At 38.4% G+C, this 26,578-nt stretch overlaps 2 long non-coding RNA genes across 2 annotated transcripts; both read right to left on the bottom strand.

The window, feature by feature from the left end:
• Positions 1-9,215: 9,215 nt before the first annotated feature.
• LOC143686479 (uncharacterized) lies at positions 9,216-11,663 on the bottom strand. Its single transcript, XR_013177184.1, has 3 exons — positions 11,550-11,663; positions 9,453-9,530; positions 9,216-9,294 (listed from the first exon to the last, which is right to left on the bottom strand). It is a non-coding gene; the product is annotated as an uncharacterized LOC143686479 (long non-coding RNA).
• Positions 11,664-11,909: 246 nt separating this feature from the next.
• LOC143686478 (uncharacterized) lies at positions 11,910-12,152 on the bottom strand. Its single transcript, XR_013177183.1, has 2 exons — positions 12,068-12,152; positions 11,910-11,992 (listed from the first exon to the last, which is right to left on the bottom strand). It is a non-coding gene; the product is annotated as an uncharacterized LOC143686478 (long non-coding RNA).
• Positions 12,153-26,578: the final 14,426 nt, after the last annotated feature.

Raw genomic sequence — 26,578 nt, 5'->3', positions numbered from 1 at the left:
TTCTTTGGCCCAGGATTGATGGATGGGGAGCAAGGAACACAGTGTTCATCAAAAACAAGAGGATCTTTGTCAGGTATTGGGCCAGCTGGGAAAGTTCTCTGTCAATTAAACTCATTTGAGCTCACTTTCTGGACCTGAATCTCACCAGTGGTTTGAGCTGGTTTGATTGTCCAAGACTTAGAAAACTGCTTCGTACTACTCTTCCGGTTGTAGAAGCACAGTGAGCTAATCTCTGATGAATTTTTTTCCTACCAGAGACAGAAACAAAGCCTAGGGGACTTCTATCTGGTGGTTGATTACTATAGATCCCATCGTGTAGTTGCTTGATTAAGGGAGTGAAATGGATCCAAGTTGAAAATTTAAAGGACTGTTCTGGAGCACACTTGCCCAGCTTCCAGGGCCTCCCTTATGTTTCATATGGACTTTTAAAACTAGAAACAATCCTGTTGACTGAAGCGCTTTCCCAAACATTTGCTACTCCACAGCTTTCCAAGCAGAATGAGTTCTCCAAGGATGCATGGTAGAAGCAAAGTATTTAACATGAGAAAAATCACCCGGGAGTGGTATGGATTCTCCTCAAAGAGCTAACTCAAACCTCTGTGGCTAGACATCCTGACAGAGAGCTGAAAAGAATGTCAGATTTTAGTGCTGTCGACCCATTGTACAGATGAGAAAAGCAAGGCCGAAGGATGACACAAGACAATTTATATAGCTGGGAAGTGGCAAAAGCAGGATGAGAATCCAGTTTTTTTTAACTCCTGGTCCAATGAACTCTTCATTATGATACGCAGATATTCCTTCTATTATGCCATCAACACAATCCGGAAAACTGTCTGTGTTAAGAGGGACAGGTATGTGCCTCATCTGGCTTGATTTTATATTCATATTACCTACTCTGAGATGCTTGCTAACTTTTCATTGTCTCCTGACAAAATGATCAAAGCAATGCTCAGAAGCAGTGGTTGTACTGAAAAGCCACCTGATCCCCACATTTCCCCCAATTCCCATTCACTTTTTTGACATCACTGAATGCAGTAAGTGAAAAGACGGAGCCAATTAGGGAAGAGACTGCAGAAACTCCTGGACAGGTTGTGTAACCAGAACATGTTTATTTATTTCTCCCTCCCTGGCTGGAGTTTTTCTTTTACCCCTAAGAATAGAAGAGGTTAAAAGTGGGAAGGACAATCTCTTCAAACTTTTTTCAATCATTTTGAACTGGCAAGCTACTGTAATAAAGATTCATTGTGCCCCTATAACTTGACTTAATGTTAAACTATGAGATTAAAGACGAGGAGAAAAACCTTTTCCCATGAAGAGTTCACAGTATTGAAACCATAGGAGTACCTAAACAGATATTGCAATATAAGTGCCATAGAAGAAATAAGCAGATAGCACAGAAACACCTGGCTTAGAGAAAAGGATGAAGGGCAAGGATTAAGGATGTGTTTCTCAAACAGAAGCTTAGTTCTGAGAATTAGTTTTTCAGGCAAGGCTAGGATAGGGAACAGTGTTCCTAAACTGATGGTGATATATACATACATAGAAATTGAGAGCACATAAAGCTTTTTGGGATCAACGTTAAGTCATCTCTGTGGCAAGATTATAGACTTGAGTGGAAAAGCAATAAGTATTAAGCAGAGGCTAGATTTTTCAAAAGCTAATATGCAGCCTCACCTTCCCAACAGCATGCACTCAGTGAGTATAACAGGCAAAAGTAAAAAATATTGATATTTCAGACAATAAAAATTAAATAAAGCAAACCGTATAAAGATCATGAGCCAACTCATTTGTACTCAAAACAACTTTCTATTATTCCATTTTACAGATGAAGAAACTGAGGCTCAGGGAGAAAAACGTACACCCAAGGTAAATGGTGAAGTCTTGATTCAAAACAGGTATATGGCTCCAAAGGCCATGGTATATAGAAATCTACATCCAATTGCCATGGCAAAACAAAAATGACTCCACATGTAACATTTACCACTCACAAGTCTCAGATCAAATATTCATGTCCAGAATTTTTACATTTTGAAGAAAAAAGCTGAGAATTCCTTTCATATCCCAATGATATCACCTTACACAGTTTGAGGTGGGATAAAATGGCACCTCTCTTCAGCAAACTCCTCTAAAGTGGCTTAGATTTGCAAAAGGCTCAATTTCCAAACAGGGATGAAAGAGAAAAGTTCAATTATCTAATGTGGAAAGAGCATTTAGCTGAGGATGAAAAAATCTTCCCAAATCGCCTGTTCACTTGGCTAATCTCCAGCTCAGAATGAAGCCCTCATTTTCCTGGAGAACAGGGATTGCTCACACCCAATTACTTACACCTTGTACAGAATCCTGTTTGCTTTTGCTTTTTTTACTTTTTTTTTTTTCCTAGACACGAAATCAATCACTGAATGAAATCTTTGTAAGTTAGGGGCATAAACAGTCCAACCTTTGTGGCTGTTTGTGATTATAGCTGGCAAAATGAAAGATTGTTCAATAGAGATTAATAGTTAAAACGACAGAAGGGAAAAAAGGAACAAGTTAATCCCATTACAGATTTCCAGAATGAGGAAACCAGCTCGCGAGGAAGTCCTTAGATCTCAATAGGGATGCCCAGAGCTCTGTTCTGTTTGACCTTCAAACAGCTACCTTCATCTTGAACAGGTGTTGATGAATGGAGGAGAAGAACCTGACACTACCTGGATATTTCTCTGCTGGAGAGGAAATGAAATTTTGCTCGGTTTAGTTTTCCTCTAATTTGGTTCCTTTTGCTCCAGCTAGTGAGGGTACAGAGCTGCTAACGGCATCTCCTTTCCGAGAACAGAGACTGCTGAAGAGTAAACGTGGCACTGGGGCAGCCGTCCTCAGTAGAAATTCAAAATTCTAGGATTCTGGAAACTTTAAGATGGAAGGATCTTCCTGGCTCTTCCATTGAGTCTAATGCTTCATGGGCTTGAAAGAATTTTGCAGGGATCGTCCTAAACATTTTGACAAGTGTGATTCTAGAGTGGCGGTCTGCAAAGTCCAGCCACAGGCAAAATATGGCCTTCTGCATGTTTTCTGTGTAGTCAATGAACTAAGAATGTATTTTGTTGTTTATAGAATTGAAAAATAATTAAAAGAAGACTATTTCAATTCACATTTCGGCATCATAAATAAGGTTTCACTGGAACTCAGCCATGTCATTTGTGTACATATTATCTATGGTTCCCTTTATTCTACAACAACTACAGAGACCACATGGCCCAACAACTTCTAAATAAATACTAGGTCGCCCTTTACAGATCTCTGATCTAGAGCATTAAGGAACTGAATTGAGTGAGAAGAGCATCTTCTTTCTTTAAAACTGAAGTCTATTAGAATTTGAATATTTTTCAGAGGTATTTACAAAAATCTAGTTTAGTTCATATGGACCTGTGACATAAAAAAAGAAAGCTACTCATTTCTGGTGAATATGATTAAAATGAACTGAAAACTGGCCTGAATAAATTCACCAGGCTTGGCATACTGCCCCAGGTGAATTTAAATTCACCATCGAACTGCCAAATTTCCACTAATTATTGTGCTGTGCCATCTGAAATCACAGTTTTTGCAGGTCAAAAATGATGACATTTTGGCAATTTCATATGTTTCGAATGGTTTCAGAAGGTAGTCTACATAGAAAGGAGTCTCTTTCAATATCCATCCTCTCTATTAGTTTTCCTCTGGCAGGCGTTTTTATTTTGCTTTATGTTCTAGAACTTGATGAATGGCTTACATGTTTCTTGACAAACTGGTAATTAAACAATTAAACCGTTAATTAAAGACCCTTTTAAACATTCTACATTTGGAATAGTATTACAAAGGAAGGATACTAGGACTTAAAACTTCAAGCCAGAAATACAATGCCGGGGCATTTTTCAGAGCTTGTGTCTGGCTGGACAGCACAGAGACAGACACTTGCAAAGTGTGGCTTGAAGAAACAGCATTTCAATTCCTACTTTTGTATTCTACAATTGCTAGTACATTTAGTTTTAAAGCACTAGAACTGTCATGGATTTATACAACTGTAAGCAAGTTTTTCCTTTTTTCAGTGAAAGAGCAACAACAACAAAATTATATCAAGAATCCTATATATATACATATACATATACACATATATATAAAATATTGACACATATGTATTCTATGTGTGTGGCATCAGTTCAGTCATTTCATGTTAAACCATTGCTACCAATTCCATGAAATAAATACTATTAAAAACCTTCAGGGCGGTGCAACAGTGGCTCAATGGCAGAGTTCTCGCCTGCATGTTGGAGACCCGGGTTCGATTCCCGGTGCCTGCCCATGCCAAAAATAAATAAATAAATAAACCTTCAACAAAGTAACAGTGTTTAGGCATAGTGATAAATGTTTTCTCCCTCTTTTGTAGTTGTTTCTTTATTCATTTTACTCTACCACTGATCTGTAAAGTCCTTGAAGGCAAAAGACATGCCTAACTTGTTATTCATTAATCTAGCAGGCCTAATATAGTTTTGGAGACATAAATTATGTATAGATATACATATACATATATATATATGCATGTGTGTATTTGTTTGGGTATGCACTAGAATATATACTGAATAAAAAGAAAAAAATGAAAGAACAAAAGAATGAGAAAGAGAGGGAAGGAGGGCAGGACCAAGGGAAAGGAAGGGAGAGCGAGAATCTCCAATAATTCAGATGAAGAAGCAACCTTGAATTTTAAACAAGACCCAGATCTTTCCAAGCAAATCAGAGTAGTACCTCATGTGAGGCCATAATCAGAACAAATATTCTAACACCAATCCGACAACATGGGATGGGAGATGAACACGGATTACGAATGGATTTAACTTTACAGAGCGCCCCCAGAGTGCAAACCAACCAACAATTCCAAGGTACAGAAGCTGGCAGGTGCTTTCGAAAGCCACACAAGGTAAAAAATTCAAACTCCTTCCCTTAGAAAGCTTCATTTATTAGATTTTTTAAAGGTAACTGCATTCGTTTTCTGTGGCTATTGGAACCAATCACCGCAGACTTGCCATCTTAAAACAGCAGAAATAAATTCTTTCAAGGTTCTGCAGCCAGAAATGTGAAATCAAGGTGTGGGCCGGCGCATTTCGGCCGAGGCTCTGGGGGAGGCCGCGTTCCCCCCTTGCAGCTGCTGGTGGCGCCCGCGAGCCCTGCCCTGTGGCTGCAGCTCTCTCTGCCCCGCTTTCACCTCGCCTTCTCCCCTGCATCTCTCCTTAACCTCCCCCTGGCTTTCTCTTATAAGGACCCTTGTCATGGCCTCCAGGGCTCACCCACATAAGCCAGGAAAAACGCCTCCTCCGAGCCTTAAGTGAATCACATCTTTTGCCATACAGAGTAATATTCACAGGTTCCAGCCGTTAAGAAGGGAATATATTTTGCAGGAAACCACATTTTCAGCCTACCGTAATAATGACGGCATCTTATTATTAAAAAGCTTGAAGGATTGCTTTTAAAATTTCTGCAGAATGGGAAGAGAGGCCAAATACCTTTCACCTGGTAGCTAATTAAGGTGATTTTAATAGTAGCTAGATAATGGCCTTGCTTCTAAGAGAATTTCTTTTGAAAGTTGCTAACTCTGCATTACGGTGAATAGATAACTTTCAAGGTGCTTGTGAAAAAACAACTTCTAAAGGAGGCAAGTTACCAAAGCCATGTTTTCAAAAATGAAGAAGGAAGACTAAATGAATTATCAAGGATATCTCTATTACTAATTTTTTCAATGGGTTCATTTTTCACCCACAAGAAATATTCTCCAGTAAAGACCTTTCATTTTTTATTAAAAACAGACTCTAATAAAAGTGGGTTAGGCTCACAAAGATAACCTATATTCAAGAACAAGTATAAAAAGTGCCCTTGAAGGGAAAAGCTCACATGTGTTCACATTTGATACTGGGAAATCACTGTATGATGTCGAGGGATGATTACTTCCAGCTGTAAGCATGTACGCCGCACAATATCATCTCAGCCGTATAACCACTTGGAAAATCGTTCCTTCTCTCTCTCTCTTTCTCTCTCTCCCTCCCAAAAGTACCATAAAATATGTCCACATCTCTCCCCTTTTACTGAATACTGACCTTTGAAAATCTCTTACAAAAGAAAAGATAGAGTCTTCGAGTCTTAAAAGAATAGAAAGAGGAGATACAGATTATTTATTCCTCCAGAAAAATAAGATTGGTAAGAGCATGCGCCTTACCCTTTCTTTGTATTCTGTTATGAAATGTTTTAGAATGTTTTCTAACCGGCAGGCTTGTAATCTTGATGGCTCTGGAAAACTGTTCTGAATAAAAGGTGTTCGGACCTCAATAAAGCATAGTTTTTCTGTAAACTCGCATCATTGGAAATAACTGGCAATGTCATCCTGACCACCCCCTGAACTTCAGGTACAGTAATCTCTGGGCCACTTCCTCACTGCAATTTTCTCTGGTGTGTCCCCTGACCTCTCTTACTTAACCCTAACTAAACTAGGTTTCTGTAGAGGGATTTCTGAGGTGTTGGAAAGGAATAGTGGGGAAAGGATGGAAAAGGTCAAGAAGCTCTTGATTAAACATGAACATATGTTATTTTTCTCTTTTATATATTAAACATTGCAATAAAATTTTTATATGAAGAAAATATCCCCAGTTGAGACAAGAACAAAATGAATATCACCGCTTGAGTCTTCTGAACAGATAAGAGAAGGAAAGAGGAGATGCAATCAGTGTGGACATGAGAGCATTTCCTTTTTACCTCATACAACGAAGTGCAAATTAATCAAGGGAACAGAATTTTGGTAAAAGCACTTATTGTGTTCTTAAGAGTGGGATAGCAAGGCCACGAACTATGAAACAGTTTGCCATGAGAAAGAAGGCTAAACAACAAATAGTCCATGAATTAAAGAATTAGAATATGGTGGTCTCTGCTTAGATATTATTTCTCTCCATCATTCAGGCTTAGACCAACACCCCTTGGCATGGACGTTTCCTTGGACAACCTATGTCCTGGCACTCAATACACTGCATATTAATTGGCTCTTTACTCCCCCCCACACACAAACACACAAACTCTTTAACACAAAGTCTGTGACCAGCTGCATCAGCTTAGTTTACCATTAGAATCACAGAGTATAGCAAAGTATGTGATTTATCTTAAAAAATAATAATAGGCAAACAAGGGTGATCAAGATGATGGAGTGAGATACTTCAGGGCTCTGGCTTTGAAGAATCAGCCAAAATTTGAAGAAACACCTTCCTCAAAGCTCGAAAAAAGTTAAATGATTGCAGTTATAGGGTGAAGGCCTAATCAAGAAGGGGACAAATTTAAAATGGTAGGACCTCATGGCCCCCTGGCTGGTTCCTTCCCCACCCTCTCACTGGCTCAGCATGAGCCAGTTACGTTTCCAGTGCAGGTCCCAGGGCCAAGTTCCAGAGGCAGTAGAGTAACCCCTGTGCACATACTGGGAGTGTGTGTACCTGGGTCAGTCTTTCTGCTGGCAGCCTGAAAGACTAAACCGGGACACTCGTCATGATGGACTTGCCTTTCCAGAATTGCAGTGATCAGACCTTGAGGAGCGCCATGTCCAAGAGAAGAGGGGGCATTCAAATACACATGAACAGGGAATCCCTAGGTACATGTCCACTTGCCCAAGACAAGATGCTTGCACAGAAAGCTTTGGTCTCAAGCTACTCTCTAAATCTACTACATGGATAAGCTCTGAAGAAGTGAATTGCATAGACCAATCTGCAAATATTGGGAAAGGTGGGGTTTTTTCTCTTTTTTTTTGTTTTGTTTTACTTATGGTTAGCTGCTGGCATTCAAGGAAATCTCTGTCTTAATGCTAGCAGGGTACACACTTAAGATTCAGACTCCTCAGAGTCTAAATTCCAATGGAAACATATTAAAATATAAAAATGTCCAGGCTTCTACAAAAGATTATGAAACATACAGAGAAACAGAAAGCAAACAAAGGAGAAGATTAAAGAATTAGAAACTACCAACAAGGAGGACCAGACCTGAGATATACTAGGCAAAAAACTTTTAAAAACATGGTCCTAGTTGGTGTCACCAGAAAGACTTACAAACAGGGGTAAAGGCTAGGGTTTAACTGAGTAAAAGTTATTTTAGGTATTGGTTCCCATAGCGGGGCTCAAAGGTATCTATTTGGTTAGATATTACAATGCTTTAACTCTCTAAATAGCTACAGATATATATTTTAAAAATGGTCCTAAATATGCTCAAAGAGCTAAAGTAAAACATGGACAAAGAACAAAAAGACATTAGAAAAACAAAAGATGAACACAAAGAATATCAAGAAATAGAAATCATGAAAAGGAACCAAAGAGAGCTGAGACCAGTCATAGAAATTTAAAATTTCCTAGATGGGTTCAACAGCATACTAGAGCCGGCAAAAAAAGAATCTATGAACTTAAAGATAAGACAATTGATATCATCCAGTCTGAGGAACAGGAAGAAAAAAGAATGAAGAAAAGTGAGCAGAGCCAAGGAACCTGTGAGACACCATCAAGTATATCAATATACACATATGCTGTGAGAGTCCCAGAAGGAGAAGAAAGGAGCAGAGAGAATATTTGAAGAAATAATGGCTTAAACTTCCCAAATTTAGAGAAAGACATGAATATTTACATTCAGAGTGCCCAGCCAACTGCAAACGGAATAAGCCCAGATAGAACCACACTGGGACATGTTATAGTAAAACTGTCAAATGCCAACCTCTGAGGAAGAGATGGAAAGTAATCCCTAATAATGACAGAGTCTGAATTTCTGGGCAGGGTATCAGGAAGATGGTTCAGAGTAAAATTTAATTTAATAAATCTTTAAGGAAATTAATGTGCCATTTCTTACATTCCTAAGACTCCTGAGCAAAAATATAACTGCTATATAACTATGAGGCCATTATTCATTTTTATCATATTGCCCTTCAGCCTTCATTTTCACTTTTTGAAAAAAAACATTATTTTCTTAGTCTTTTCCTATAGAAAAAAACCACATATGATATTAAAAATTTCCATTTCCCATTGCTAAGATACTATTTTTGCCAGTGGTTCTCAAATCTATTTGATGTACGCTGTCTGGGTTGAATATTTACTAAGTTCATAGCCCTCTTGTCTTACCCCTGATTACTCTGATTCATCAGCTTTTTTAAACCTCAAAATAATGGTAAAGAGGAGTACACTGAAAATCATAATTCATCATGGCTAAAAAACAAGTGTTACCAGAATGCTGATTCCATTGTTCACTGGTTAACTCAACAAGATCCACGTGCTTGGACATTGCCTGAAAGAAATCAGAAAAGGGGAAGCAAACATATCAATCACTCCATCGGCCCTTAAGTAAATTCCTTTTTTGTTCCTTCGGTTTAACAGAATGGTTTAGGAACAAGATTATTTCATCAAAGGGAAGTTATTTTCATAAGATGGAAATTGGCAATTTACCCATTGAAGTCTGGAAGAAATTCAAATGTCCACATTTCCACTGGGAATGGATTCTGACAGCCGAAAGGGTGGGGAGCGCTGCAGTACAAAAACAACCACCTGTTGCTGAGCAGGAGAGGAAGAGGCCAGGTGGGGCACATACCCTATGAAGGAAATTTGAGCAACCTCTTGGCTTCCTATGGGATAGAGGGGGATAGGAAAGCTGGCAGCAGGGAGGTTGAGGAGGGGAAATCCGAGCAGGTTTCTTAGCTGTCTTCCATGTAGGGAAGGCACCACTGAATTGGAGAAACTATAAAACAGGAAGTTTCACAATAAATGCATATGTGTTTAAGGCACACTGAAACTATTAGAATGCTAGAAACACCTAATTATGCTCTGAATTACAAGTGTCTAGATGAATATGAAGCCAGGAGTGCCCTCTATCACTATCATTCTAGAAAATTAAAATGCCCAGTAAAATGCCATTCTAAGAAAACTGCATTTTTTGTAGGAAACTATATTTTTGACCATAGAGGAAAAACAAGGACAAAGGAATAAGCTACCAAATAATCAAAACTCTTCAAACTTGTTGAAACCAGAGGTTTTAACCTTCTTCATGTCATGTGTGATGTCAAACCAGGCAACAAAGAGCAGCATTTACGTACATTTCTCTCTCCACTCTTTTTGTTTCTTCTCCTCTGAGGTTAGGTAATAATACAATATGAAATATCATTAAGTAAATATTTAGGGGAAATAGCATTATTCAAAATAGTCAAAAAGTGGAAACAACCCAAGTGTCCATCAGCAGGTGAAGAGATAAAATGTGGTGTATCCACCCCATGAAACAGTATTCAGCCATAAAAAGGAATGAAGTGCTGACAAATGCTATGATGTGAATGAACCTTGAAAACGTTACAGTAAGTGAAAGAAGTCAGTCACAAAAGTTCGCTATTATGTGATTCCATTTATAGGAAAGTACAGAATAGGAAAATCTATATAGACAGAAAGTAGACTAGTAGTTACAGTTGGAGAGGAGAATGGAGAGACAAGTGGGTGACAATAGCATTTGTTTTTAAGGTAATGAAAATGTTCTAAAATTGACTGTTGTGTTGATTGTGCCGGTCTGTGAATATATTAAAAACCACTGAATTGTTCATTTCAAATGGGTTGATTGTATATATGTGGATTACATCTCAGTAAAGCTGTTTAAAAACTATTTAGGTAGAGAAAAATCTGGAAAGAGAATACATGAGTTAAATAGTCATCATCTGAATAGCAAGATTTCCCATCAACTTAGAAATAAAGTTAAAAGGGTATAGCATATTTGACAATGCTATAACAATTTAACATCATATGCATACCCTGTTTTAAATTTTTTACATTCATTTTTCATTTCAACCCAATGAAGTATTATCCCCAGTGTGCAAAATAAGAAACTGACATGGAGTAAGTAATTTATTCAACTGTGAATAGTGGGGATGCAAGACAGTTCAGTGATAGAATTCTTGCCTACCATGCCGGGAGACCTGGGTTCAATTCCCAGCCCATGCACTTCACCCCACCCCACGCCCCCCAAAAAGAGAAATTCAACAAATGGTGCTGCAATAATGGGACAGTCAGATGGAAAAAGAATGAAATGTGACCCCCACCATACAGCATACAAAAAAAATGCAAATAGTTAGTCTGGGATTTGATGCTAGGCTCCTCAATCCAAAGACCTTCTTCAGTGACAGATCACTTGTCCGTCAGCATCTGCTGTACAAACTCTAGGCAAGATTCTAAAAAAAAATGCTTTCCAATGAAGAAGAATGGTTCTATGAAGTTAAAAATATACATCCCAAAACTCAAGCCTTCTTAGAGTATTTCATGTTCTGTGATGAAACAGTAACAGAGCAGACTATCTACTTTCTAAGCCTAGAACTGATCAGAAAAAGAACATTAGTAGTCTTTGGAGAACTCTGAGGAAGACAAGCTTACTGATAAAGTAAGAAAGAGTAACGGGCAGCCAAACCATGGTGTAGATTATCATTTTTCTTTTTGTTGCCAGTGACAGAAAAGCTACTTTAACTTATGAATTAAACTCACTTGAGAGAGTCTTGTAATTTATGACTTACATACCTTGGTTTATGAGCTCCCGTCACAGGGACTGCAGGAACTCAAACACAAGACCGGAACTCAGTTTCTCTCCACATTCATTTTCTGTGCACGTAGTAACATCCAGCACATTCAGAAGCACATATTTTTTTCCTCAATTCCAATAAAAACAAGAAGAAAAACATATATATTTTGCTCCTACCGGCCTCGCTCAAAAAAGGCTCAGTGCGTGGAGGGGAGCAAGTTTTTCAGTGGCAGAATTCCTACTATGCAGGAGACCTGGGTTCAAGCCCCAGCCTGTGCACTCCCCGCCTCCCAAAACAAACAAACAAAAAGCAAGCAAACAAAAATTGAACAAATGGTGCTGCAATAATGGGATACTCACGTGGAAAAATAATGGAATGTGATCCCCATCGTACAGCATACAAAAAAAGAGTCTCAGTGGCTATTCTTCACTCTGGCTGGCCCTGTGCAAAGATGTGGAATAAACATGAGGGCAGAAGAGAAGGAAAGCTTGGGGGTAAGACAGAATGGATACTCACTTGAAATGTAAAAACTCAGGCTGCAGGAGAGTTGTTTTCCCTTAGAAAATTTGAGGTATTCATAAGAGTAAACAGGAATAATTGATGCTGAGAAGGTGAGAAATACAAATGAGAACTATAGATGAAGACAGAAAAATTTATTTTAAAAAATGCAAACATAAGAACACTAAAGTCCAGCTAAAGCTTCTATAATGATTTAGAGCCAAGCAACCTTAAAAATTTAAATATGTAGAGAAGCTATCCCTTTAAACCATGGTTTACCTTGAGTTTTCAAAAAGTTTAATGTCCAAAAGGGCAGAGATAGTATAAAACAAGGAAGACAGGAGTACTATGACATTGCAATAGTTAGCATTTACATATTGATAACTATGTACCAGGCATCAGAACCTCATAACAAACCTATGAAGAAGTATTATTACAATCTCCATTTTACAGTGAAGGAAAAGTGAGACAGAGAAATTTCCCAGTGAGATCCAAAGATAAATTTGGCCAGTTAAGTAGTGTAAAAGAATAGTGATTGAAAATAAATGCAGTATGGTTCCAGAAGCTTTCCTATTAAACACTAACCTATACTGTATAAAATAGATCAGATAGATTCTCACTGAATATTACTGTTTTAAAAATTTGTAACTTAAGGGGGTTTTATCTTTCATCTAACTTCTAAACTAATCTCAGTAGAATATCACATACTTTGACAATATATTCGATATGAGAGCTTACCGTTGAGTCTTTCAAATATATTGTATTGTCACTGTGTCCTAGTTCTTTTCATTTCAACATAATTATTGAACATTTACTGTGTACCAGGCATTATTTTATGTTCTGAGGATGTTAGTTTTGCAATCTATGCTTATATTCCACTCTTGAGCTCGTCAGACACATTCCTTATTCAAAGTGTCCTATTTATAGTAGATTTATGAACTTTATAATAAATATCTTATCCTAAATATTGAAATAATAACTATAGCCTTATGACTATTGAATGGGAAGGAAGAGATTTGGTAACAGTAACACTGACTTCATTTTTTTGTTCCAGATAAAATGTCAAATGCCAAAATATGCTAACACTTCAAGTCATTAAATATCCATTAGTTACTCAATAGAGATTGGCAAGTACTTTCATTAGGCATTATTAAACAATTCTCTAAATTTTTATGTTCATGGTTAAATGTCTACTCAGACAGTGTTATAAACAAAGAGAGTATGAACTATTTCACAAAGGTCTTTTATACAACTGAAGAATATTTCTGATATAGCTTAAAACAGTTCTATTGAATACAGTAATTTACACATTTTCTCTGGTTTTAGGGTTTTCTGAAACAGATTTATAGAAACTGTTTTCAAATGTATATTATTCTTTAAAAAAATAAGTCAGACAAAAGGGAAACAATAACTTCTAAAGACAAAATAGTTTTCTGTTATTTGAGTCTTTAAAAAGTATACCTTTACATAGCAGTTGACTTTTTTGAATTTCACTGATATTTTATCTAATTCTAAATTTTATCTGAAAGTCTTCTGCCCCTGAGATCTAGTCTGTGTTATCTCCAAAAGCATTTTCTTTTACGGCTGAACAACTTCATTATTATTTTCATATTTCTGCTTTCATGATAAAAACACCTTAGTTTCATAATCAATCCTCTTTGAGTCTTGTGGCTCTAAAAGGGATTCTTCTGCTTTATGGAAAAGTTCCAACTCCAGACAAAACTCTCACCATGTGCCTGATATATGTACTAATCCTAGGGAAAAATAAATGCCCATGCTTCCCATAAATACATATTCAACAATATATTGAACACACCCACTCACTGAATGGAATGCAGTGGTTATGAATCAAGCTCTGGAGTCAGAATTCATGGGTTCAAATCCCACCATGCTACTTAGTAGACGTGTGACTCTAGTATTTTACTTAAAATTTCTAATCCTGAAATATCCTCATCTGTACGCCAACTTCACTGGGTACTCCAAGGATCACATACTCACTATCTACTAAAAAAGAAATAATTAATTTTAGGTATTTTTATGGCTATTGGTATCAAAAATTATAAAATAGCTATGTTATTTTAACAAGGCAGATTTAGGAATATTCCATAGAAGAGATATGCAGAGACTGGCTAGGATTGTCACAGTGGAAAATGTGTTGTTGTGAAGAGGAGGGGAAGAAAAGAAAAGAGAGAGGGGAGGAAGGGGAGGAGGGAGGGGAGGAGGGAGGGGAGGAAGGATGGAAGAAGGTGGGAGAGAGGGAAGAAAGGAAAGGACAAAGGGCGGACGGGAGGAAGGGAGGAAGGAAGAAGAGCAAAGCCATGGAAGCTGCAAAGCAACAACTAATCCATTGAAGCTGGAACAAAAAACACTTATTCTGTTAGTACTAGAAAGAAAATCGGAAACACACGTTTTTCTCCCCAGCCTGGCTTAGGTGACCCTTCTGTGGGTGCTCACAGCAGCCTTCATTTCCCTCCCTGCACTACAAAGCACTGTGAGCAGTTCAGGCTTGAGAGACAGAACAACAATTACCTGGGGTTAAAATTCTGTTCGGCGACTTATTTTTGTGCAACCTTGAAAAGAAAAAACATTTAATCTCTCTGAGCCTCAGTTTGTGACGGATAAAATGAGAATGTCACAACTTTTCATAGTCACTGTCATGATTCAAAATAATAAAAATATTAATACCAACAACACTACCTCTGAACGAGTGCTTTTCTTCTGCCAGGCATTTCACCAATGACTTTGCATCTCTGTTTTAGTTAACCCCCTCAGGTGCTCTGGAATAACGAATGAAGAGTGATGATTACACCAGAACTAGGTGCTCAATGCAAGGAAAACAGCACATGTGGATTCAGGGGCCAGAAACAGGCAGCCAAGAAAAGCTATGAATTACCAGAAGCAGAATGAATTGCTTTGAATTTCTACTGGACCTGAAAGGAGTGCTGAAGTCAAATTTTAACTAGATTTCTGAGCAGGCAGGCTTCCAATTTACTGAATTACAGTACTTTTTTCTTGCATTCCTTGAAGCATTGCTGTTACAAAAAAAAAAAAAAACACTACGCAGAAGAGTTCTCATCAGCAAAATTAAGACCTTATAGTAAGTCAATTAAGCAAAAAATTAATTAAAGAAAAAAATCACAAGAAACATACATAAATATCTAATCTAACTTAAAACTCTGAAAAGTACATTTATTGACCAAACTCTCAATGTAAGGTTAAGATATTTTCTTTAAGTACTGGTTCACTGATTCCAAATCTGCCTTCTTTCCCTTATGAAAACCACACCCACTATATATCTTTTATGATTTCCACATTTGTTTTCTTCAAGTCAGAGTAGGCTCTGTGAAAAGACACCTGAGAAATAACCTGAATGCAGAGACATTTAGAATTTTACATTTCCTCCACTTTTTTACAATTGTTTTGTCTATCCTAATTCAACAGCATTTTATAATGCAGACTATTCACATTTTTGCAAAATATAGGACTTAGTTTCCTTAGAAACAACACTCTTCTTTCATGCTCATTTTTAGTGTTCATTAATATTTAAATTACCTAACTACTTTAAAGTATAACTGGCATAAACTGGTTTAGGAACAATGAATCCGTTGGTAAGAAGCATTCAGATGGCTTGATGAGAATACAAGCACGTGGCCCTCCTAGATAGGAGCTGCTTGTCATGAACTTTTTGTGGTGAGCTTCAGCAAGTACGATGGATATAAATGGATTGTGCCATTTAATGTCTCATGTCTGTTAAGGAGAGGTCAGATAAGAATATGCTATTCTACTAATAGTGTATTATAATCCCTATGTGGTTCGGTTTGCTAAAGCTGCTGGCATGCAATATACCAGAAATGGGTTGACTTTTACAATGAGGATTTATTAACTTATTATCTACAGTTCTCAGGCTGTGAAAATATCCAACTGAAGGCATCAACAGGACAAAACCTGGACTCTGAAGACAAGCTGCTGGCATCTGGGACACCTCTATCAAGGGGAAGACAAGCTGCTGGCATCTGGGACACCTCTATCACAGGGGACACCTCTATCACATCTGGGACACCTCTATCACAGGGGACACCTCTATCACAGGGGACACCTCTATCACAGGGCTGGCATCTGTTGGTCCTTCTTTCCTACATTGCTTTCAGCTTCTGGATGCTCCATAGGCTTTTTCAAAGGGAATTTGTTAAGTTACAAATTTACAGACCTAAGTCCATGAAAATGTCTGAATTAAAGCATCCAGAGAAAGGTACCTTGACTTTGAAGAAAGGCCAATGGTGTCCAGGGTTTCTCTGTCAGCTGGGAAGGCACATGGCAATGTCTGCTGTCCTTCTCTCCTGGTTTCCGGTTTCGAACAGCTCTCTCAGCTCCTAGTCTAGTGGCTTTCTCTCTAAGGGTCTTTGGGTCCTCACTTAGCTTCTCCAGGGAAAACTCTGGGTTTCATCTCCTAGCTTAGCATCTCCAAATGTCTGTGTTTCTTGGTTTCATCTCTCTGCCCTCTGTGTGGGCAGAACTCTGTCTGAGTTTTATGTTTTCTCTCTTTTCTTCACTTCACACAGGGCTCCAGCAAAAAGATTAAGAGCCACCTTGAATGGGAGGGGTCATATCTCCATGGAAACAACCTAATCAAAGGGTCCCACCCAACAATGGGTCTGCATGGACTCACGTCTGTAGATCTGTAACTTAACAAACCCCAGGACTAGATTAGAAGGACATGGCCTTTCTAGGGTACATAACAGTTTCAAACCAGCACAGCGGGTCACATCTCAATCGAAATAACTAATCAAAAGGTCCCACCCACGATCGGTCTCTACTCTATTAGGATACAGATTAAAGGAATAAAGCCTTTTCTGACCCCACGTAACTAACAGCTTCAATGACCACACTATGTTAATTTGAGATAAATGACTATGTTACTTTCTTAGCCCTTTCTTTTATGGCCTAAATATAATTTAAAATACTTGATTTTACACAAAGAAGAAAATGCCTATTTGTTTAAAAAAAAATTACCTTGGCCTTAGCATGAAAGAAGTACCTGTTTAAGAAAAGGTCCACCCTGAAAACCTTCCTTATAGTCACCTCCTCTGCCAATTGGAGAGCTGATTTGTTTTCTATACCTCTCTCCACTTTTCATTTCAAATCCCCATTTGTGATGTTACGGAAGTCCACATAAATAAACAGGATGCCCTTCACTGGGTTCAAGGGCCTGAGAGAGTGGTCCCAAATGAGTTTTCTCAGTCCCCATGGCGAGGCTACTTAACCAAGTGTTGAGGCTACTCTGCGGGTTTGCCAGCATGGCAGGGTATCCCCTGATCAGTTCTGTATCTATACACAGAGCCTATCCACCCCAAATCTCTTTTATTTTTAGCAGTGGAGCTATAGCTTTCATTCTCTAAATCGGGAAAAAATTAAAATCTAGAGAGAGAATTTCTATTTCTAGCAGGGAAGAATTTGTGGAGGTGTACAATAGGAAGCCCTGCAGTCCCTCACAAAGCAACAGAGGGAAGTAACCTTAAAATGTACTATATATATCTGTTCCTCAACATTTACTTTAGGAAGTAACCCTAAAATATACTATAAATATCAATTACTGTTCCTCAAGAAACTCTTGATTGCCAGTGTTTTCTGTTTCTTGCCACATGTATAGAATCTCTTCATCAAAATGGCATTCAGATATGTTCCTTAGAACTACAATTCATGAACAAAGAAAATGAGTAAGAAGTAGGGACTCAGATTCACTCCTGGGTGGCAGTTTTAAGCCTTTTGTTTTGAGATGAATGAACTCTCTTCATTCAGCTTTTCTAGAATTGACCAACTTGTTTGTCAATTAACATTGCATGTGATACTGGCATTAACTTCTTCAGCTTTTGCCTGACCTGAGTGACCTGAGCGTAATGAGAAATATCTTTGTTTCTGCAACTACTTGTCCATACACCATATGGATGAAGAAAGCAGGCTAACACGTATCAAGTACCATAAGTGGGCTAAGCTTTAGAATTAAGGTGTTCTCTCTAGAATAAAAGCATTTCCACAGGAATGTCAAAAGTTTGAGTAATATGTACTTTAGAAATTAATTAGTCAGTGCTTGTGTTGAAAAATATATATATATATATTTCTTTAATTTAGCTAGGCAACAAAGATTTGAATTATGAAGCTCTCTGTGGACAGTATTCCGTTTTAGAATAGCAGAGGGGAAAAGTAGGATGCAGTATCCAGGAAAGAAGAGCTGGCTAGGTTACAGTGTCCATTTGTTTGGTCAAACACTGTGCCAGATATTGCTGTAGAGATATTTTATAGATGGGATTGGCATCTACAAATCAGTTGACTTTAAGGAAAAGAGATTGCCTTCCATAATGTTGGTGAGCCTCATCTGATCAGTTGGAGATTTTAACAGGTCTGAGGATTCCAGAGAGCAGATGGATTTCAGTCTCAACTTCAACATCACCTTTACTGTAATTTCCAGCCTATGGCCTTGACCTACAGATTTTAGATTTGCCACGTGCCACAAAAGACAACCATATGAACCAATTCCTTACAATGCATTTCTTTTTATATATACGTGTGTATATGTGCGTGTGTATATATATATACATATATACACACACAACCGTATATATATATATCCTGTTGGTTCTGTTTCTCTGGAGAACCCTGACTGATAGAATGACCCCCAGAATTAACACATAAAACAACGTGCAAGAAACAAACAATCTCTATATCCCTTCTCCCTCCCTTGTACTTTGTCATCAGGGTTAACTTCATGCCATTCAGATTATGGTATCAAAGAGAAATCAAGAGTCCAACTAAGAATTGGATAATAAAATCATTTACTGTTTGTGCAATTTACAGTTTTGTTTTAAAGGATTTATCACTACTAAGAATTAAGTTGCTAGGGAGTTGCTAAAATAAATCAGGAAAGGGGATCTGTATTACTTAAGGTTCTCTAGAGAAACAGAATCAACAGGGAACACTTGCAAATATAAAATTTATAAAAGTGTCTCACGTGACCACAGGAACGCAGAGTTCAAAATCCACAGGGCAGGCTGCGAAGCCGACGACTCCGATGGATGGCCTGGATGAACTCCACAGGAGAGGCTCACCAGCCAAAGCAGGAATGCAACCTGTCTCCTCTGAGTCCTCCCCAAAAGGCTTCCCATGATTGCATTTAGCATCACCAACTGCAGAAGACACTCCCCTTTGGCTGATTACAAATGGAATTAGCTGTGGATGTAGCCGACGTGATCATGACCTAATCCTATGAAATGTCCTCATTGCAACAGACAGGCCAGCGCTTGCCCAATCAGATGAACAGGTACCACAACTTGGCCAAGTTGACACCTGTCTCTAACCGTGACAGGATCTAATCACAAACTCCAGTATATACATTCAACCAGGCAGGGGAGAAATATATAAAAAGCCTTTGCTTGATGAGCAGACAGAGAGAATGGGAGAAGTGGAATAAGCATTTAAAAAGCAAATAGAGGAAATATGTCTTTTGAACAATATGTGTGACTTGACCTATCAGAAAAATGGGAATGATAGAGCAGACACATCCTTTCTTTTCCTTTTCTCATCGAGAATTCATTCTGATGATGCTGATGAGAAATTTAAATGTACATCAAGAAAAGCAAGCTGATAGAATGATTGAAAGTGTAACCAGTGAGCCTAACTCAGGGATAAAGTAAGGTTATTTGGTTTAGCATTTGCAAAGAGGTTTTATAACCTGAAGTCCTGGAGTTCAAAAATATTCTTACAGAAAGTTTTCTCTTAATCAAACTAATATATATTGTTATAGAAAAGATACACAGAGATATCTTGTGTCAAATTTATTACATTTTCCTCTAGATCATTTATCAAATATTTGTTGAGCTAGGTGGGTGTGGGTGTGGCACTGTTCTAGGCACACTGGACCTAGTAGTGAACAGAATCTGTATTCATGGTTTGCTTGATGAGTGAGAAATAGAAAATTTACAAATAAATAAATAAATAATAGGAAGATGGTGACAAGTGCCATGGAGTAAAACAAAGCAGGGAGGGTGGGTGGGAAGTGTAGACGTTGGAATTGGGAGTCTGGCTCCATTTTTATTGTTTGACTGGTGACAGCTTCCATGCTCCACACTCTCCTTCCTGCTGTGCCGCACAGCGGGGCAGGCCCATGATCCTTGGAACCCACTCCTTTGGTCCTGGTGAGAAGCTCAAACAACACAAGCCCCGGCCTATGCACAGGAGCATTTACCCAAGTCCCACCTGAAAATCATCAAAAAACCCAAGCCTGTCTCCTTTCCCTGATTTCGCCAGGTATTTGTGGACCTGTTTGGCAGCCTGAATGTTTAAAAATTTACATTGGAGGGGTTAAGAGGTAATAAGAAAAATAAGGGGTGGGAGGAACAGACAGTGAACTTGAAAACAGATCAACAGAAATTATTCTTCCACAGAAAGAAGGAAGATCCTGACCAAAAGGCGGAAAAGAATTATAACAAAAAAGGCGTCAGTGGCTGAGAGAGTTCAAATAGAGTAGAAAGCTACTCTGGAGGCTACTCTTCCCTAAGCTTCAGCTAGATATTGCTATTTATCAGGGTTTGTCAAACCCCGCCAACATCATTTCTGCCACCCCTTAAGAACACTTAGGGCTCTATCTGAGATTCTACAAAGCTTTCATGCACTATGATGACTTCCCAGAAACCTGCAACCTCCAGAAGGGTTCCTAGGACAGACAAGTCCTGAAACTCAGAAAGGCAGCCTCTCCAGTTAGTTCCACCCCCCTATCCCATTTATCCACAGCCTTTTCCAACATGAAAAAGTGAGAATAGGTATAATCCAAATACCTTTAAAGACTGGGATAAAGATCACAGGAGAAGGAGAAGTTACAACAGAGAAGATGGGATTTAACAAATAAGTATGATTGCTGAATCATTATCTTGATATTTCTTTTAGTCTCCAGTGTCTTGGAGCAGCTAGAAGGAAAAACTTAAAATTGTGGAACTGTACCCACACCAAACTCTGAAATCTGTCTTATAACTAATTTGTTGCAGTGTGCTTTGAAATTTATTGCTTTTTAGTATATAAGTTATAATAAAAAAAGAAGCTAAGCCTACTTATAATTATGCCCAGACAGCCTCTTTTGTTGCTCAGATGTGGCCTCTCTCTTGAAGCCAGTTCTGCAAATAAACCCACTACCCACCTATCCCCAACATGGGACATGACTTCCAGGGGCATAAACCTCCCTGGCAACATGGGACATGATCCCAAGGTAGAACCTGGCCCCAGCATCCTGCAACTGAGAATGATTTGTTGACCAAAATGGGAAAGATAAAAGAAACACAACAAAGTTTCAGTGTCTAAGAGATTTCAAATAGTGTTAAAAGGTCATGGGGGGAGGGGGTATTCTTACGCATTATATAGATACTCCTTCTTAGTTTCTAGTGTATTAGAATAGCGAGAAGGAAATACCTGAAACTGTTGCTCTGCAATCCATTAAACTGGATTCTTGATGATTGTATAACTATATATATCATGTGACCCTGTAATTGTGAAAACCTTGTGACTCACACTTTTATCCAGTGTATGGACAGATGAGTAATAAAATAAAGACAAATAGATAAACAATAGGGGAAATAAGGGGCATGGAATGCTTTGGGTGTCCTTTTATATTTTTAATTTTTTTTCTTGGAGTAAAGAAAATGTTCTAAATTGAGTGTGGTAATGAATGCACAACTATAGGATAATACTGTGAGCCACTGATTGTATACATTGAATGGATTATTTTGAGTGTGAATATATCTCATAAAATTGCATTTAAAAAAGAGCATTTATAACCAATTAAAAAAAAAGCAAAGAGGAAGGGAGGGAGGGAGGAACAGAGCCTCAGTAACTAGGGATAATATCAAGTAGCCTAACGTACATGTAACTGGAGCCCCAGAGGGAAAGCAGAGAATACTACTGCAGAAAAAAATACATTTGAGGAAATAATGGTTGTAAATTCCCCAAATTTGATGAAAAACATCAAACTAGAGGTCTAAAAACTCAATATCCAAGCAGGATATATTCAGAAAATTGCACTGAGGCGATTCATTGTCACATTTCTGAAAATCAAATACAGAGAGGAAATTTATAGCAGTCAGAAACAAAAAATAGTCACCATAAATGCAGGGGAACCATGATAAGACATAAAGTGTAAGAAAGCAGCAGACCAGAAGACAATAGAGTACTATGTTTAAAGTGCTGAAAGGAAAAGAAAGTTAATCTAAAATTCTATATGTGATGAAAATACCCTCTTAAAATAAAGTGAAATAAAGATATTTTTAGATAAATGGTAAGCAAGAGAATTATCACAAGCAGACTTTCACTATAAGAAATGCTAAAGCTAGTTCTCAGCTAAAGAAAAATGACACACAGGAAGATCTGATTGACATGAAGAAATGAAGAGATCCATTAATGCAAATATCTGAATAAATTTAAAAGTCCAGGTACTTTTTTATTTCTTAAATTTCCAAAAAGACAATTGACTGTTTAAGCAAATTATTAAAAATTGGACCAACGATGTGAATTGACACTTCACAAAAGACACAAACCATGGTTTACACATGAAAAGATGTTCATTATTATCAGTATTCAGAGAAAAGTTCATTAAAGCTATATGAGATATCACTACATACCCACTAGAATGGCTTAAAATTATGAGGACTGACAATTTCAACTTGCTCACAATGGATGTGAGCAACTGGAACACTCACACATTTCCAGTGGTAATATAAAACAGTTCAACCAGTTTGATAGAGGCAATAAAATGATTAGCATCTATATTCGCATGTGTCAACCCTGGAAGCAACTCATGAGTCATCTACGAGAATGGATAACCACATTCCATATAGTCAAACAATGAAGCATTACTCAGGAATGAAAGAAACATACTACACACAAAACAAGGATCTCAAAAGCATGATATTGAGCAAAAGAAGCCAAATATAAAAGAGTACAATAAGTATGATTTATATGAAGCTTATATGAAGTTCAAGAACAGGCAGAAATAAACTAAGGTGATAAAATTCCAAAGAGTGGTTGCCTTGGGCTGGGGGGTGGGGGGGTGGGGTGGGGGTGTAGGGTGGGGCAGGAGGTGGGGAGAGGGGAGAGGGACTGACCAGAAACAGGCATGAGGGAACTTACTGAGACTACAAAAACGTTCTATATAGTCTATCAGTTTGTTTGTGCTGAGTAACAAACCATTGCAAAACCTAATAGCTTAAAGCAACATCCATGTTACTTAGCTCATGTTTTGTTGGGTTTCTAAGTAGTAGTTCCTGTTTTGACCTGCTCAGCTGATCTCATCCATCTGTGGTCATTTGGAGGCTGGATGATTTAGGACAGACTCTCCAATCTCTGGCTGTTGGTAGGCTCTGAGCTGGGACATTTCAATTCTCCTCCATGTGTCCTCTCATTCTCCAGCAGTGTAGCTCAGCCTCATTCACATGGATTCCCAAAAAAGCACAAAAGTGCTTTCCAATCCAAAGCACTTTTCAAATCTTTGCTTGTGTCCTGTTAATTACTTTTCCATTCCCAAAGAAGCCAAGTATAGGCTCAGAAATGGAGAAACACCTTGAACCTTTTTTTTTTTTAAACATGGGCAGGCACCGGGAATTGAACCTGGTTTCTCCTGCATGGCAGGCAAGAATTCTGCCACTGAACTGCCATTGTACCACCCTACCTTGAACCTTTTGATGGAGCAAAATGGAAAAAAGGATAGGCAGAATTTGTGGCCATTTTTTCCATCTACCCCAATTTTGATTGAGATGCACGATACACATACCTTATTCAAATGTATACTCAAGATCAGTGCATTTTTCCTGTATATAAACTATATCGCAATGCAAAAACACTAATAAGAAAAATAAATATATGTGTGCCTTGATGCTGAAGCACAATATATGACTTAATATTTAGTATGCTTTTTGTAGCAAGAAATAGAAAAATCTGACAAAAATAAATTTAAACAATAAAGAGGATTAATTGTCTTTAACTGAAATGTCTGGTTATAGCTTCAGGTGTGGTTTGATCAAGGCTTTAGTTTCACTGTTCTGCAATGCCCTCTGTTTTGCTTTCCTTATGTCTGAGGAGACTTTGTCCCCAGGTTGGCACTTTTCATGATAGCAAAATGGCTACAACCATCTTAGGCCTTGAAACTGCATGCAGTCTAGAAAAAGACGGAGATTCTCTTCCACGGACCAGCGAATGAGTCATGGGCTTCACTCTGATTAGATCAGTTTAGATCCTAAGCCTTGACAAGTTCCTGGACTAAGTCTGGGTTACATGCTCATCTGTGAGCCAATCACTGCGGCAAGGAGGAAAGTACTTGGTTAAGGCACATCAACCAGGCCCATCCCTGCACTAGGTGTGGGCTAATTCCATTCTAACCTTGCGGCAGCTACAGAGTGTACAAGGGTACAATAGCTGATGTGAATGCAACCAAAACACACAATGCAGAAGAGCTCTGGGGAAAATGACAAATGAGGAAAAATAATCTAAATTGAGAAACTGAGTAAAAACAAACAGAAAGACAAGATTTTCTGAAGTGGGGTACAATTCCCAATCAGAAAATGTTTATGGATTTGCTTTCATTTTAATCTCAAGTAAAATGATTTAATGGGGAAAAATTTTTAAACTGAGACAGAATGAGCTGGGTTAACTTATATTTTTTGACACTTATGTACAACTCCCTAGCTGAGACTATTTTCATCCCACCACACCTGTCCTACACCTGTTTGTTTCGCTGTTACTATAGAGTTGCTTTTATATAACCACTTTGGGACACTAACCTGTTTTATTCTCAACCTGGAGATTTTATTACTGCACAATATTTCACACAGTTTACTGCTGTGCTAGAATGATCATGGGCCCTGGAAAATCAGGAAATGATTTTGGAAACCTGCCTGGGCACAGACAATGTTCTCCTCCCAAATATTTATTTTAGTCCTGTGGATCTTGGTGAGAGAAAAGACAGGCTGAGAGTGCTTTCTAACACTCCCACATTCTCTGGTATATGCCTGAACTTTTCCCAGTCAAAAATCACCTCTTTGGCTTCCATTTCTCCCCTGGGAATTGCAAGTGCCTAAGGAAGAAATACACTAAATATTAGCCATCATTTATAGTTCAATATGAATGATTTTAAAGTGGGATTGGAGGAGAAGGAAAGGAAGGTGAGAGTGTGAGAACCACGAGAAATTCTGGGAATTATCAGAGAGGGGAGAGCTATGTAGGCAATGGGGAGGGCAGAATTCATGAAAATAAAACTGTAATAGCCAAAAATAAATGACAGCTACTTTATAAATGTTTGCAATATATACCAAGGCCTCACCTTAGAATTTTTGATGTAAATACAAAACAGCTTCTATAATGTAGCATTGTCACAATGACTTAGGAGGACAAGGTGAGAGCAGGTAAAAGGGAAATCGTCCTCAACATAGAGTCTCATATCCTGGCTTGAAGGTCTACTCTGCCACTTACTACCAATGTGACCTCAGGCAACTTATCTAACCTCTTTGGACCTCGTTTTCTCATTTCAAAAAAGGACATAACAGTTATCTCACAGTGTAACTATAAGAATCAAAATGCATGTTATATGAATAAATCTTATGCAAATTTGTTAAGATATTAGTCACACTCAAGCAGCTATTGGCATGGTGGGTGGAGAGAAGATGAATAAGAGGATAAAAATGAGGGCAGGGTGTTTTCCTGTAACTACAACTTTTAAAGCAGAGAAAAAAGATAAAGTGTTCCTTAAACATCTACCTATAGATGCAGTAATATAACAGACACTAGCTGTGATGCAAGAGACATGTCTCCTGCCTTTACGGTCCTCAGGGCCATTGAAGAGGTAAGACACGTTCTTGCTTATGCAAAGAAGAGCCGTGTAAGAGACAGCGTCCCCAAAGCAACATGGTTCCCCTTTACTACCCTATGATTTACATACACCTTGCATTGGTGTGGTTTGATACATTTGTTATACTTGATAAAAGTACATTTACTAAAAAAGGAAGCATCATGGTCAGAGCTGTGGTCTGCCAGGAGGCCAGGGATGTCAGACAGAGCTTCCTGAAGGAAACGGGACTCTGGTTGTTCCCGGGAGAATGGCTACATAAAGAAGTGTATGGTGGTCTTCCCCGCCTGGATCCCATAGACCAGGAGGGCTGGGGGACTGATGACCTGCTGTCAGGAGCAGCCAGTGCTCTCTGGCCTTACCCTGCTGGGTGCCAGAAGAGCACCTGACAGCTTAGAAATACCACTGGTTTGTTCAAAGGCCAGCCAGACTTGACGCACCATCTTCACGTAAGCTGGCTTTGAGGCCACAATTCAGAACAAAATATATTCATAGTATCCATGGAAAGAATATCAGGTCACTATAGACATTTAGAGTTGGAAGATACGGCAATTGTTTAATGTAATATTCCCCTTTTTCCTAAGGAAGAACCCAAGCCCTGAGGGCCAGAGTTGCTCACAACCAGATGATGTGGCAGTTTTCCCAGGACCAAAGTACCT

Source organism: Tamandua tetradactyla, chromosome 6 (assembly GCF_023851605.1).
Source record: "Tamandua tetradactyla isolate mTamTet1 chromosome 6, mTamTet1.pri, whole genome shotgun sequence".
Taxonomy (NCBI): Eukaryota; Metazoa; Chordata; class Mammalia; order Pilosa; family Myrmecophagidae; genus Tamandua; species Tamandua tetradactyla.
Note: the sequence above shows the minus strand (reverse complement) of the source record. Positions and strands in the feature narration are given on the sequence as shown.